The sequence below is a fragment of the Triticum dicoccoides genome, chromosome 2A (assembly GCF_002162155.2).
Source record: "Triticum dicoccoides isolate Atlit2015 ecotype Zavitan chromosome 2A, WEW_v2.0, whole genome shotgun sequence".
NCBI lineage: Eukaryota > Viridiplantae > Streptophyta > Magnoliopsida > Poales > Poaceae > Triticum > Triticum dicoccoides.
Genome location: NC_041382.1, coordinates 399,024,729 through 399,037,028, shown reverse-complemented (window position 1 = coordinate 399,037,028; position 12,300 = coordinate 399,024,729).

Sequence of the window (12,300 nt, the reverse complement as noted above, 5' to 3'; positions counted from 1 at the left end):
GACCTCCACGACGACTGATGTCGTGGGTCAACCAAGGGCTCAACTGGGGGCCGTCAAAGGACGTGCCCCTATTGCAGGGCCGGATTCGAGACCTCCAAGCGAGGGAGACCGATCTGGTCGTGGTGATGCAGGTCATGCTGATTAGGCGTCTCCTGCCCTACAAACGCCGTCCCCTCCGGCTGTGGGAATTTAATCCGGAGGGACCATGAATTCTCCAACACTTCATCGGTACGACACCCGTGGAGATGTACAAATTGTTCTTCGGATCATGAGAGGTGTGTCCGGAATTAACCGAGGACGCCGGCCTAAGCTGCAATCGCCCGGATACACAAGTAAGTAGCTCCGTGTCCGGACATATTGTTTGTTTGCCTTTCTATGATTTGCCTTTTAATCAATTGTCCTATAAACAGGAGTGGATAGCGCAAGCAAAACTGATACGGTATCCGGCCCCCCTCGCAGAGACCGCGCCGGATCCCGTGTTGGTCAGGATGTTGGAGGTTGCACCTTCAGAGGAAGGCGAAGGGGAAAACAGAGGAGCTACCGCCTCAACCGAGGATGCTTTTGAGAAAGGGGGTATCGAGAATCCCTCCTTCCAAGGGGAGAAGAGGACCGCTTCCGAAAACCCGGAGGCCAAAGCCCCGAAGCGGGGGAAGAGATCTTCACCAGAGAGTCCTGCGTCCGGGGAGGCCCCGGCCGCACAGTCTCCCCTAAAGAATCAGCCCTCCAGTAGAAAAAAGGGAGTTTTGTAATAAGGAGCATCCCTAGTTGTGCTTGTGAGGATAACTTAAGTTTTTACCTTGTAGTTCGGACCTCCGTCCTTCTCAGATGAGCTCGTCTTCGGGGGAACTTCGTCCGGAGATGATGGAGAGCGAGACGCCTCCATATGCCGCACCATCGGATAGGGCGGAGGAGCCTGAAGTATCATCACAGAGGGTATCCCCGAGTCCGGCAGGGCCGAATAGATCGCACCAACTGGTGTGTGGCCGGGGGAGCTGAAGGATCTGCTTGAGAGGGCGTCTATCTCAGAAGGTCACCGTACACTGATGAGTACGATGATTGAAAGAATTTCATCCGCCGAAGGCGGGTTGCGTGACGCCGTTAGGAGTTTGCTGGCGGGGTTTGAGGTACGTAAAAATGACATACCCTTTGACAGTTTTACACATAAAGTGCGCCCTGTATAGATAGTAGCCCCTGAGACTCGGTAGGGTGTCGAGAACGACGGCGTGCCGAGGATCAAAATCCCAGGTATTGATTTTCGCCTTTCCTATGCAGGTGGCGGATAGTTCGGTGGCTAGCCGGACTAATGGAGTTGCCGAACTAAAGCGGCAACTCGATGTTGCGGATGCGGACATCGCGCTAGTCAACAGGCGACTTGACGAGTCGCAAGGTAGGTTTCTTCTCCATGGTCACCTAGTAAGGGAGCCGAAGCCCACTCCTTACAACATGTGTGCTAAGTGCAGATGGTGCCGCTGCTGTGGAGAGCCTTCGGGCAGAACTTGCTCAAGCCAAGGAGCAAGCAGAAGGAGTGATGTGGCTGCCTCGAGGGCGGCCAAAGAGCTAGAAGCCGGAAGGGCTGCACACTGCCGAAGCAGGGAGGAGATGGCCGAAATGGCCGTGAAGTTGAAAGATGCTACCGACCGCAATGAGGTTCTTGAAAAGGAACGCCTAGCGGAGCAAGAAGACCTGGGGAAGGTCAGCACCGAAGCCAAGGATGCCCGTTCTGCAATGCGGGCTATAAAGGAGGAGCTGCGCCAGGCCGGAGACATTGTGACTGGCAAGCCCTTTCTGCTGCGCCGGAGGTTTACAGGTCCAAAGTATGCTCAGCTTGGCCAGCTGTGGGGTCCGGAGGATCCTTATATGGATTTAGCGGCGAGTGCGGCAGATGCCGTTGTGCACTTCCGAAGTCAGAAGGATCACAAGACGGAAGAGCTGTTTTGGTCTCAATTCCATAGTCCGGAGCGTTCACTTCCGCTGACCGATCAGTTGGCCGAGTGGGCTGAGCTGAATAGATTGTCCGGACTTGCCATGACGGATATCGTGGCTCATGTCTGGCCGGACAGGCCCAAGCCGAAGAGTTATTTTGGCTTATTGCAGCAATTCCTTGGGGCGGTGCCGCACATCAAGGCGATGAAGTGGTCGGCCTGCATAGAGGGTGCACGGATGGCCCTCGCCCGTGTGAAGACATACTGGACGGAGATGGATGCCACCGCTGTTGCAACCCAGGGTTCGAACGAGAGCCGGTTACCCGCCGAGCACTATTTTGGGGAAGTTCTGCGTGGTGCTCGTGAAATAGAGTCGCAGTGCTCAAAAAATGTCATGTTCAAATGAACGTTATGGTTTGTAAAACGATGTTTATAATGTAAGCGCTTTTTGTACTTGTGCGTTCAAGTATTGAAATATCTCCTGTGCGGCCGTTTATGTATACGTGTGTATAACCTGAAAGATGGCATTCATCGGCTTCAGGCCCCACACACAAGGTGCGGGGGTGTTTGCAAAAATAGCGCATTTTCACACTTAATTCGACATCTCGGTCCTGTGAAGGAGGTGGTAGCGTAGCAAACGAGGCAACCGGACTATAATGCTTTATCACTTTCACTTAGCCATAGGAGTTCGAGGGTGGGGCTACGATATAGCCCCTAGGGGCACCGCGCTCTCCGAATTCGGGGCGTGTATGTGCCTGCGGGAAACGGTCCTTTGTCAAAGCGGAGGAATTCTAAACATTCCGGTAGTCGATCGAGTGGTTGACCAGTCTCTCGCTGTATCATGACAGTCAGTTTTCGGCTTTCTCTACTGAGGTGCTCGCCCGGCCGAACCGGGGCACAATCGCAGCAGTTCTCCTGGTGCCGCGTTAGCCGATGATACGAAACGTAAGGCAGCAAAACACAGGAGCCGGGCAAACCCAACATTTGACCAAAGACATGATTCAGAGCTGATGCATATAAGGCCTAACTCGAGACGCCGAACACTCCCTGAGGTGTTCGGTCTTTATGATGATGGGCAGATCAATGCCCTAAGCCCCTAGTGTCCAGGTACACGCAAGGTCCTCTAACGCGGCCGATGCCAAAACGTCAGCCTCCTCTCTGGTTATGATGAGAAACCAGGGGATGTATAGCAACAAGAGACAGTAAAAAAGGTTTATGCAGGGTCTTAATCTGAAAAGAATCCTTGCAACGGGTCCCTACTGCATGTCTGCGCCTGTGTCTCCGTTGTGCTGTATCTTGGACGGGTGTAACACGCTGTTCATCTGTAAAAAAGAGGAACTTAGTTTGAAAAGTAATCGTGTCAAAAATGTATTTAAAGCAAAGCATGAATAAATGAATAAAGTTGAGCTTTTATTGGCTCCTTATTGCTCATACGCACAACCCCTTGTAAAGGGGTGTGTGGCTAGGGAGCCCCTAGCTTATTTATGCCGGACTCGTCCAGCCGTGTCCGGGGTCTTAAACGTCCTTTTACTGATATGATGCCGCTTGGACCGGGCATTTTAAGTGTAAGAGACGCGTAGTGTGGTACTGCGTTAAAGTGGACAGAAGCTTCACATCCCAATAGTGCTTGATGGCTACTTTTGAATGGGGCGATATGAAAGATTAGCTTTTCGCGTCGGAAGTTGTTGGGTGACCCGAACACAACTTATAGTAGTAAGGAGCCCGTGCACTTGGCGTAAGGGCCTGGCGTCACTCCTTTGAAGGAAATGCGGCTATGTCGAATTTTAGTAAGGTCTATCCCCAACTTGCGGATTGTGTCCGGATATAGCAGGTTTAAATCGCTGCCGCCATCCATCAGGACTTGTGTAAATTGTAGTCCGTCGATTATAGGATCCAATATAAGAGCAGTCCATCCTGCGTTTCGAATACTTCTGGAATAGTCCAGGTGGTCGAAAGTAATTGGTTTTGACATCCAATCTCGAGGTTCCGCTGGGGTGGACCGTGCGATACCTACTTTGGCGGGTGCCGCACTGTTGTTCCGTATTATCACATGAAGTGAGTTTACTGTTTTGACTTCTTGTGGGAAAGTCTTTTGTTTTCCGGCGCTCTGCTGGTGGGGTTCGTCGTCATCCTCGCTTGGCGCGTCGAGCCCCTTGTGTTCGGCGTTGAGTCGGCCGGACTGTTTGAAGACCCAACAATCTCGGTGGGTGTGGTTTGCAGGCCTTCCGGAGGTGCTGTGGATTTGACATATCCGATCCAAAATTTTGTTTAAGTTGGATAGCTCGTCACTGTTGTCCTTAAGAGGTAGTGTTTTGCTGTTCGGCCGCGAGCTTTTGAATCCGGCGTTGATTGCTGTGTTCTTTGGGCTTTTTTCTTTGTTTCGACGCTGGTCCTTTCTGCGCCGTGATTTTTCGTTTCCATCTCTGATCTCAGATGTACTCGGGTCGCTGGTGCTGCATCTTGCTAGCCAGCTGTCTTCCCCTGCGCAAAAGTGGGTCATGAGGCTTGTTAGCGCGGCCATTGTTCTCGGATTCTCTTGGCCGAGGTGTCTGGGGAGCCATTCGTCTCGGACATTATGTTTAAAAGCTGCTAAGGCTTCGGCGTCCGGACTATAATGCTTTATCACTTTCACTTAGCCATAGGAGTTTGAGGGTGGGGCTACGATATAGCCCCTAGGGGCACCGCGCTCTCCGAATTCGGGGCGTGTATGTTCCTGCGGGAAACGGTCCTTCGTCAAAGCGGAGGAATTCTAAACATTCCGGTAGTCGATCGAGTGGTTGACCAGTCTCTCGCTGTATCATGATAGTCAGTTTTCGGCTTTCTCTACTGAGGTGCTCGCCCGGCCGAACTGGGGCACAATCGCAACAGTTCTCCTGGTGCCGCGTTAGCCGATGATACGAAACGTAAGGCAGCAAAACACAGGAGCCGGGCAAACCCAACATTTGACCAAAGACATGATTCAGAGCTGATGCATATAAGGCCTAACTCGAGACGCCGAACACTCCCTGAGGTGTTCGGTCTTTATGATGATGGGCAGATCAATGCCCTAAGCCCCTAGTGTCCAGGTACACGCAAGGTCCTCTAACGCGGCCGATGCCAAAACGTCAGCCTCCTCTCTGGTTATGATGAGAAACCAGGGGATGTATAGCAACAAGAGACAGTAAAAAAGGTTTATGCAGGGTCTTAATCTGAAAAGAATCCTTGCAACGGGTCCCTACTGCATGTCTGCGCCTGTGTCTCCGTTGTGCTGTATCCTGGACGGGTGTAACACGCTGTTCATCTGTAAAAAAGAGGAACTTAGTTTGAAAAGTAATCGTGTCAAAAATGTATTTAAAGCAAAGCATGAATAAATGAATAAAGTTGAGCTTTTATTGGCTCCTTATTGCTCATACGCACATCCCCTTGTAAAGGGGTGTGTGGCTAGGGAGCCCCTAGCTTATTTATGCCGGACTTGTCCAGCCGTGTCCGGGGTCTTAAACGTCCTTTTACTGATATGATGCCGCTTGGACCGGGCATTTTAAGCGTAAGAGACGCGTAGTGTGGTACTGCGTTAAAGTGGACAGAAGCTTCATGTCCCAATAGTGCTTGATGGCTACTTTTGAATGGGGCGATATGAAAGATTAGCTTTTCGCGTCAGAAGTTGTTGGGTGACCCGAACACAACTTATAGTAGTAAGGAGCCCGTGCACTTGGCGTAAGGGCCTGGCGTCACTCCTTTGAAGGAAATGCGGCTATGTCGAATTTTAGTAAGGTCTATCCCCAACTTGCGGATTGTGTCCGGATATAGCAGGTTTAAATCGCTGCCGCCATCCATCAGGACTTGTGTAAATTGCAGTCCGTCGATTATAGGATCCAATATAAGAGCAGTCCATCCTGCGTTTCGAATACTTCTGGAATAGTCCAGGTGGTCGAAAGTAATTGGTTTTGACATCCAATCTCGAGGTTCCGCTAGGGTGGACCGTGCGATACCTACTTTGGCAGGTGCCGCACTGTTGTTCCGTATTATCACATGAAGTGAGTTTACTGTTTTGACTTCTTGTGGGAAAGTCTTTTGTTTTCCAGCGCTCTGCTGGTGGGGTTCGTCGTCATCCTCGCTTGGCGCGTCGAGCCCCTTGTGTTCGGCGTTGAGTCGGCCGGACTGTTTGAAGACCCAACAATCTCGGTGGGTGTGGTTTGCAGGCCTTCCGGAGGTGCTGTGGATTTGACATATCCGATCCAAAATTTTGTTTAAGTTGGATAGCTCGTCACTGTTGTCCTTAAGAGGTAGTGTTTTGCTGTTCGGCCGCGAGCTTTTGAATCCAGCGTTGATTGCCGTGTTCTTTGGGCTTTTTTCTTTGTTTCGACGCTGGTCCTTTCTGCGCCGTGATTTTTTGTTTCCATCTCTGATCTCGGATGTACTCAGGTCGCTGGTGCTGCATCTTGCTAGCCAGCTGTCTTCCCCTGCGCAAAAGTGGGTCATGAGGCTTGTTAGCGCGGCCATTGTTCTCGGATTCTCTTGGCCGAGGTGTCTGGCGAGCCATTCGTCTCGGACATTATGTTTAAAAGCTGCTAAGGCTTCGGCGTCCGGACAGTCGACTATTTGGTTCTTTTTGGTAAGAAACCTGTTCCAGAATTTGCGCACTGACTCTCCGGGCTGTTGAGTTATGTGACTTAAATCGTCTGCATCCGGAGGGCGGACATAAGTCCCGTGAAAATTTGCTCTAAACGCGTCCTGGAGCTCTTCCCAACTCCCAATAGTATTTTCTGGGAGGCTTTTGAGCCAATGCCGAGCTGGCCCTTTGAGCTTGAGGGGTAGATATTTTATGGCATGGAAATCATCTCCTCTAGCCATGTGTATGTGCAGTATGTAATCCTCAATCCAGACTCCGGGGTCTATTGTTCCATTGTATGCCTCTATGTTTACGGGTTTGAATCCCGCTGGACATTCATGATCCAGCACCTCATCGGTGAAACATAGTGGGTGTGCGGCGCCCCTGTATTTAGGCGTGCCGTTATCTTCGAACATGTGGCGTGTTGTGTTGCTTCCTGGGGCCCTCTTTTTTGGCCCATAAATGGACCTGACCGGGCCATCTGTTTTATGAGGATCATGTGTCGTCTTGTGTGCGGCGCCGCTTGATGTTTTTGGCCTGTCATCTGGTCGTCTATCCGGCCAGGCGGCCTCTTTGCTTTTTGACTGTGGGGGCTCTATGGCCTCCTCGTCGAATTCTGGCAGCAGCTTGCGCTTCGGGTAGCTCTTTGTTTGGTGGCTATTGCCATATTTGTCCGCGGTCTTGAGTACCTTGCTCCACCTCATTCTGAGTATGTCTTCCGCTGTTTTGAGCTTCCGTTTTTCCTTTTTCAGACTTCTTGCAGTGGCAACAAGTCTTTTGTGAAGGTTCTTATGCTCCGTTGGTGTGTCCGGCGTGAGATCACCGGGCATGGATTGATTATCCGATTCGTCCTGTTCGGATGGTTGCTTGGTTGCATGTTCGTCGCCTACTGGTTTGCCCTGCTCTATTGCTGGGTCATTAGGAGTGTTGTTTTTGTCGAGGCGGGACTTAGGGCGGCGCCTGCGTCGTCGCTTTGGTTGTTTGTCGGCGGGATTGTCTTTTGCCGTGTCCCGTTGTTCCTCGTTATCGCTTCCTTTTGGGGTGTCCACCATATATACATCATGAGTTGAGGTGGCCTTCCAGTGCTTGGTAGGCGCTGGTTCTTGGTAGTCTCCGGCATTGTCGTCCATACCGTCGATGTCTTCGGAGTCGTAGTCTAGCATGTCGGTTACAGTGGCTACAAAGTGGGTGGTGGGTGGGCTTTGAATTTCTTCGTCGTGCGCATCCCAACCATCCTGACCGCAGTCCGGCCAGGGCTCTCCTGATAACGAGAGATGTTTTAGCGAATTCAGGATGTCACCAAAGGGTGAGTGCTGAAAGATGTGCGCGGCGGTGAACTCCATGATCGGCGCCCAATCGGATTCGATTGGTAGGGGCGCAGGAGGTTCGGAGTCCGGCGAGGAGTCCGGCACCTAGGAATCACGAGCTTTATAAGGGACAAGGTCAGTATTCGGCTCCATCACCGTAGCAGTTGCAGCTCCCGAGGCGGTGTCCAGCCACCGGTTCTCGATCTACACGGTCGGCTCCGAGCTATGGGCCGGAGCAGATTCGTGTGCGGCCTCCAAGGTATTGTCCGGCGGCAGAGCTAGATCATGCCCATCGTGACAGTGCGGCACGCTCGGCTGTGGCTCGAATCCATTGAAGATCAAATCTCTGCGGATGTCAGCCGTGAAGTTTAGGCTTCCAAATCTGACCTGATGGCCAGGGGCGTAGCTTTCGATCTGCTCCAGATGGCCAAGCGAATTGGCCCGCAGTGCAAAGCCGCCAAATACGAAGATCTGTCCGGGGAGAAAATTCTCACCCTGGACAGTGTTGTTGTTGATTGAAGAAGCCATCAAGCCCATCGGTGATGACACAGAGGAACTCTCAATGAAAGCACCAATGTCGGTGTCGAAACCGGCGGATCTCGGGTAGGGGGTCCCGAACTGTGCGTCTAGGCGGATGGTAACAGGAGACAAGGGACACGATGTTTTTACCCAGGTTCGGGCCCTCTCGATGGAGGTAAAACCCTACTCCTGCTTGATTGATATTGATGATATGGGTAGTACAAGAGTGGATCTACCACGAGATCAAGGAGGCTAAACCCTAGAAGCTAGCCTATGGTATGATTGTTGTAATGGTTGTGTCCTACGGACTAAAACCCTCCGGTTTATATAGACACCGGAGAGGGCTAGGGTTACACAGAGTCGGTTACAATGGTAGGAGATCTACATATCTGTATCGCCAAGCTTGCCTTCCACGCTAAGGAAAGTCCAATCCGGACACGGGACGAAGTCTTCAATCTTGTATATTCATAGTCTTGGAGTCCGGCCGATGATGATAGTCCGGCTATCCGGACACCCCCTAGTCCAGGACTCCCTCAAATAGGAAGAGGCATGTAAAGACCATGGGATTGGGCTTTAGACTTAGCTTTGCGACATGTAGAGCATCGGTTGGTGAAGCGTGAGACGCAAGGAACATCTTGGGCCAAAAGTAGTTCTTGGAGAGCGTGGCGAATGTCTTGTCGCGTCCAAAATGTCCCATGAGTCTGCCTCCATGAGCCTCTTGCAAAAGGAGCAAATGAAGAGAAGACTCGGGAATGCATAGTTTGTTAGCTCTCATAAGATAACCATCCTTGATGTAATATCGTTCCCAAGATGTATGCGTCAAACATTTAGCATAAGGAGTAGCAAAAGATGGATCATTAGCATACAAGTCTTTTATGTGCTCAAAGCCAATAACATTCAACTCAAGTTTAGTGACAAGCGTGCATATGCGTGAAAGTGCATCCGGAACTACATTTTCCTTACCCTTAATGTACTTGATCACATAGGGGAAAGATTCAATAAATTCACTCCATTTGGCATGATGCTTGTTCAACTTAGTTTGACCTTTTAAGTAATTAAGCGTTTCATGATCGGTATGGATGACAAACTCATGAGGTCTAAGATAATGTTCCCAAACATGTAGCACATGCACTAAAGCATACAATTCTTTGTCATAGATGGGATAGTTAAGTTGAGCACCAGAGAGTTTTTCACTAAAATATGCAATGGCCCATTTTTCTTGCATCAAAACTACGCCAATTCCGGTACCACTTGCATCACAATGAACCTCAAAAGTTTTCTCAAAGTTGGGCAAAGCAAGAATCGGAGCATGAGTAAGCAAAGACTTGAGCTCATCAAAAGCGGTGGATTGCAAAGATCCCCAAACAAAAGGAGCATTCTTCTTACTGAAGGCATGCAAAGGAGCGGCAATAGTGCTAAAGTCTTCCACGAAGCGACGATAGAAACCCGCAAGGCCAAGAAAGCTACGCACTTGTTGCAAATTGGTGGGTTGGGGCCAAGTTTTAATTGCTACAATTTTAGATTCATCAACATGGACACCCTTTGAAGAGACAACGAAGCCCAAGAAAACAAGTTTGTCAACACCAAACGTGCACTTTTTCATGTTTGCATAAAGATGTTCCTTGCAAAGGGTTTGCAAAACAGCCCTAACATGATTAAGATGCTGTTTCATGGATTTGCTAAACACAAGAATATCATCAAAGTAAACCACAACAAAGACTCCAATATAAGGTCGAAGCACGAAATGCATAAGACGCATGAAAGTAGCGGGAGCTTTCGATAAACCCATAGGCATGACCAACCACTCATACAAGCCAAATTTTGTTTTGAAAGCGGTTTTCCACTCATCACCTTCTTGTATGTGGATTTGATAATAGCCACTTTTAAGATCAATTTTTGAGAAAAAGGTGGCACCGGTAAGTTCATCAAGCATATCATCTAGGCGAGGAATGGGATGCCTATAGCGAACGGTAATAGCATTTATAGCTCTACAATCAAAACACATTCGAAAACTTCCATCTTGCTTAGGGACAAGTATAACCGGAACGACACAAGGGCTTAGGCTTTCACGGACATGACCGTTGTCCATTAGTTGTTGTACTTGCCGTTGGATCTCCTTAGTTTCTTCGGGGTTGACGCGGTATAGAGCTTTGTTTGGAAGGGGCGCTCCGGGGATGAGGTCGATTCGATGCTCAATGCCTCGTAGAGGAGGTAGACCCGGAGGTAGCTCATCGGGGAAAACACCTTGGAATTCCTGCAAAAGAGATTGAAACATTAAAGGTAGCTCGTGAGAGGTGTTAGTTTTTGGTTCCCCATCCTTGCACACAAGGACAAAGTGCATAACACTCGATGGGTTCTCACACACTTCTCTCATCTCACCTTTTGTGGCAAATAGGACTAGGTTTTTCTCTCTAGGCGAAGAGGCACTCAAGTTTGGCTTGTGGCTCTCACTCACTTTTTGGTGGATCACTTTCTCACTCTTCTCTCCACGATGGGTGGCTTGCTTGTCGGCTATCACTTGACCAGGAGACATAGGTCGTAGCACATACTCCTTCCCTTTCATCTTGAAGCTATAGTGATTGGTACACCCATTGTGGATGACACCACGGTCGAATTGCCATGGTCTACCAAGAAGGAGGTGGCAAATGGACATCGGGACGACATCACACTCCAAAGTGTCTTCATATGCACCTATTTTGAAGGAGACTTGGACCGTATGCTCAACTCGGATTGTGCCGGAGTCGCTTAGCCATTGGACTTTGCATGGGTGCGGGTGCTTCATCTTGACCAATTGAAGCTTGGATCATAGTTCTTCACTTGCCAGGTCATGGAAACTACCTCCATCGATGATGACCTTGAAGGACCTTCCATTGATGCCGGCCTTTGTGTGGAAGATGTGGCATCTTTGGTCTTCTTCTTGTCGATGTTGAAGATTCAAGACCTTGGAGACAATGAGAGCGGGGCTCGAATCCTCATCACAAAAGACTTGATCATCTTCATCCTCATTCACTCGCCGGTGCATGGTCACTTGCTCAAGGGCTTCCATCTCCTTGTCACTCATGGAGTCGTAAGTTCCATCATCATTGAGGATCATGGTGCGCTTGTTTGTGCATTCATAGGACTTGTGGCCTCGGCCGCCTTAAGTGAAACACTTGAAGGAGCTTGTCTTGACGGTCTCATCTGTCGGAGTAGATGATGAAGCACGCGGCTTGAAGTTGCTTGTAGTAGAAGGAAGATGTAACGCCCCGGATTCGATGCGCCAGGTGTCTGCCAGTTATTCGCCGTCGTTTCCATGTCATTTGCTTGCGTGTTGCACTTTTCCATGTCATCATCTGCATTTCATATCATGTCATCTTGTGCATCTCATTTTGCATACGTGTTCGTCTCATGCATCCGAGCATTTTCCCCGTTGTCCGTTTTGCAATCCGGCGCTCCTATGTCATCCGGCGTCCCTTTCTTCTCTCCTGTTGTGAGCGGGTGTGAAACTTTCTCGGAATGGCCCGAGGTTTGCCAAGCGGCCTTGGTATAGCACCGGTAGACCGCCTGTCAAGTTTCGTGCCATTTGGAGGTCGTTTGGTACTCCAACGGTTAACCGGGTAACCGTAGAGCCCTCTTTTGTTTGCAGCCCAACACCCCTTCCAAAGTGGCCCAAAGCCCAGCAAACTCCCCTCCATGCTCTCGGTCGTTCGATCACGATCGCGTGGCCGAAAACCGCACCTCATTTGGACTCTCCTAGCTCCCTCTACCTATTTATATGTGGCCTCCCCCGAAATTCCCGCAGTCCAAACCCTAGCTTCGTCTTCCTCGCGCCGCCGGACATGTCCATCCCCGCCGGACATGTCCAGCCTCCACCTCACTCCGCCCAATGGCGTCGCGCCACGTCACCTTCCCCGCCGCCGCAGCCAACCGACGCCCTCCACGTCGCCTCCGCGCCCCCGCCCACTTCGCCGCACCCGCGCGGGCC